Source organism: Protobothrops mucrosquamatus, unplaced genomic scaffold, assembly GCF_001527695.2.
Source record: "Protobothrops mucrosquamatus isolate PMUCROS unplaced genomic scaffold, P.Mucros_1.0 scaffold_23, whole genome shotgun sequence".
NCBI classification, from domain to species: Eukaryota; Metazoa; Chordata; class Lepidosauria; order Squamata; family Viperidae; genus Protobothrops; species Protobothrops mucrosquamatus.
In genome coordinates, this window is record NW_015386099.1 from 458,744 (window position 1) to 462,712 (window position 3,969).

Genomic DNA, 3,969 nt, shown 5'->3' on the forward strand with positions numbered 1-3,969 from the left:
GTGAGGTGTAGGGTTTTCAAATATCCGAAGTGTCCAGCCTGTTTTACATCATGGCTGTGTTTGAGCGCATTGAGACGGAGGGCTTCCGGCAAATATAGTTTTCCCCCCATGTAAGCCAAACCATCCCTGCACGTTAGGGAGGTCTGATTATCTTTGAACCATTGGTCGGTGAGGAGTTCTCGTTTTATTTTCTTTGCTCCAGGGTCATCAGTATTGGGGACCCTGCGAGGTGTAAGTTGATTGGCAGTTTGCGGATTGGGAATAATTGCCTCGTTAACCTCTTCCCATTCACTCTTGTATTGGGGTAGCCAGGATAGTGCATCAGCTAGGAAGTTCTTTCCTCCTGGTATGTACTTTAGAGTGAAATCGAAGCGGTTAAAGTACTGTGCCCACCGCACTTGCTTTGGGGACAATTTGCGGGGAGTTTTCAGTGCTTCTAAATTTTTGTGATCTGTCCATACCTCAAATGGCACCTTGCTCCCCTCCAGATAGTGTCACCAGTTTAATAGTGCCCATCTAATCGCGAAGGCCTCTTTCTCACAGATTGCCCATCTCCGCTCACTCTCAGTAAATTTCTTAGAGGTGTAGGCACAGGGTTGCAGGATCCCATTTTTGTTCTTTTGCAGTAACACAGCTCCAACTGCCACATCGCTGGCGTCGGCTTGAATCACAAAGGGTTCCCCTGGGCAGGGGTGCTTTAGGACCGGTTCAGCAGCAAATAGTCTTTTTAAGTTCTCAAAAGCTGTTTGACAACTCATTGTCCATGCTAGTGGTTGGCCCGGTCGTGGCTTTCCTCCTCCTTTGTCTGTTTTGAGTAGTTCTGTAAGGGGTAGGGCAATCTCGGCAAAAGAGGGGATAAATTGACGATAAAAGTTGGCAAAACCCAGAAAACTCTGGAGCTGTTTGTGAGTCTTTGGGGGCTGCCATTCGATTATGGCTTTTACCTTGGCTGGGTCCATTTCAATACCCTCATTGAAATTTTATAGCCAAGATAGTCCAATCAGGTTTGATGAAATTCACATTTCGACAGTTTGGCATAAAGCTTGGCATTCAATAGTTTCTTTAACACTTCTCTTACCAGCTTTATGTTCGTGCTATATATCAGGATATCATCAAGATACACCAAAACCCCTTTGTATAAGTGATCATGTAGTACCTCATTAATCAACTGCATAAATACAGCTGGGGCCCCCTGTAGTCCAAATGGCATGACTTTGAACTGATAGCTCCCCATTGGACAGTTGAAGGCAGTTTTCCACTTGTCTCCCTCTTTTATTCTCACCCGGTAGTATGCCTCTCTCAGGTTTAGTTTAGTGAAGACACTCCCTTTAGCCAGATGGGTTACTAAGTCCTTTAGGAGGGGGAGGGGGTATTTGTTTTCCACACTCACAGCATTGAGACCCTTATAGTCCATGCAGAGACGAAGCGACCCATCTTTTTTTTCCTTTGAATAGCACAGGGGCTCCCATGGTGGATTTGGCCCGTTCAATAAACCCCCTTGCTAGGTTTTTGTTCACGTATCGCTGCATCTCCTCCATTTCGAGGGGGGACATAGCATACATTCTCGGTCGTGGGAGTTTGGCTCCTGGCACCAGTTCGATGGAGCAGTCATTGGGTCTGTGAGGGGGTAGGGCATCACATTCTTTTTCACTAAAAACCTCCGCCAGGTCCCGGTATTCATTGGGGATGACTGGTTCGCGTGGAGGCGGTGAGGCGGCCATGTGTGCTCGCTCATGGGATGGCCTAAGGTGCCCTGCAACATCCGTTGACTCAAGAGGGGGATTAGGCCCTATAGGTAGTCTCATGGTTCTCATTCCTTTCTCCCACCAGATGAATGGTTTCCATTTGTCTAACCAGGCTAACCCTAGGATCACTGTCTCAGTCATTTTTGGAGCCACCAGGAAACGAATAAATTCCCAGTGTGCACCTATTTCTAGGCATAAGGGCTCAGTTAATTGTGTGACAAGAGTCCCTCCCATCAGGGAGCCATCAGCTTGCTCAAACCTCACCGGTTCGGAAAGCTGTTTTGCCCGTATGCCCATTCTCATTGCAAACTGCCGACTAATAATGCAGCGGGTGGAACCAGTATCAATTAGCACATTTAAGGCCATTTGTGCTCCAGACTTAGGGATTATAAGCTTGGTGGCCAGTGAAAATGGCGGAATTTGTTGACTCACCATTGGGTCATTCTCTCCTTCATCGTCGCTGTCAAAGGAGGGTAGAGCAGGGGCGGGTCCAACTGGAGTCCCAGCGTCCTCCTGTGTGGGGGGTGTAATCTGGGCGACAGGTTCCTGCGTGAGCCGGTTGGATTTTTCTCTCGTTAGCCGCTGAGCAGGTTTCTTTCGCATTGCTGGTTCTGGTCTGCTCTGCCGTTGGGGGTAGGGGATTGGACAGGTGGCCGCTCGATGTCCTTCTTGTCCATACCGGAAACACTTAAAGGAAGGGCGTATTGGTGGCCTAGGTCTTTCAGCCATTGCCGTAGTTGAGGGCTTTCGTGGGGGTGATTGCTGTCCGGGTAGCTCTGGTTGCTGCTCGGGTTCGTGTGGGGGAGGCTTCTTATAGTGAGAGAGCTTAACGTCTAGCTTCACCGCTGTCTGGTACCACTCCTGTAGCTGATCGGGTACTTCTCGGTAGATGCAAGCCTGAGAGAGGTGATCGCCCAATCCCTCAACAAAGTATTGAACCAGGGATTGTTCGGACCACCCCTCTGCTAACTTGCGGAACTCTCGCACGTACTCCAGGGCAGGCCTCCCGGCTTGTTTTATTTTGTGAATTTGTCTTGCTGCTTTGAGGCTTATGGATGGGTCCTCAAATCGTTCTTTCAGACCTAAGAGGAAAAGGTGGGGATCTTCCAATTCGGGGGCTTGCTCACTATATACATTATTCAGCCATTCAGCTGCTTCTCCCTCTAGGTTGGATGCAAATACGTCGACCATGGCATCTGGGTCCGGATAGTGGTAGGCCCAGCGGTTCAAGTGAGAGCGCCCTTGGTTGAGAAAAAAAATCAGCTTCTCTGGGTCCCCATCGAAGGTTGCTTTGAAGGGTGGTGCAATTACAGGCTGTTGCAGCCCCCATTGGGGCTGTTGCTGCTGGTCCCACCCCGGTTGCTGGTCCCATGGCTGCTGGACTCTCTGCTGTTGACGTGGTACCCCCAGTTGTTGCTGATCCAACGGTTGCTGGATTCTCTGCTGTTGACGTGGTGCCCCCAGTTGCTGTTGGCCCCATCCTGCCTGCTGCTGCCACACCGGTAACACTGGCCTCTCGAGTCGTTGCAGGTCTTCCCCGGGTTGCTGTCTGGGCGGGGGTTGCTGCTGTCTTTTCTGCTGTTGTCCAGCGGGGGCTGGTGATGCCCCCTGCTGCTGTAGGTCCCTCAATGGCTGCTGAGCAAGTGGGGGTTGTTGCTGGGCATCCCTAATCTGTAAGCTCACCGGCTGTAGCTCTCCTGGCTTTTGCACCACCTCAAGCTGCTGTAAGGCCTCTATTAGTTGATGTAGGCTCAGAGATAGCTGATCACTCCTCTGTGGGGGTTGCTTGGTTTCACCTTGCTGTAGGGGGCCCAGGCTGGGTTTTTCTCTCTCTGTAGGGCTGGAAGCCTTGGCAGGGGATCCCAGGGGTTGAAAAACTATTTGTTCTGCAAGGGTGGGGCTGGGGGCCTCTCTCAAAAGGAGCTGCTCTTCGCTCCGCACTTCTAACTCTTCAAATCTCTCTGCCAGGTAGTCTAATGACCCACTGCGAACTGCAGGTGGGTATTTCCACTCACCCGAGTCTTCAGTGACAGACAGCCGGGCAGCTCTCACTGGGAGGGGGAAGGCAATATGTAAGAATCCCTTTGTTGTGACTCACGCTCATCTGCTGGCAAGGCTGTGTGGAATCCTCCAGAGCCTTCGCTCGGCTTATCCCAGTCTGACGACCAAATCAGCTCTCCTGATAGTTTTGGCCTCGCTCCCAGCTGGGAAATCTGCCAGATTC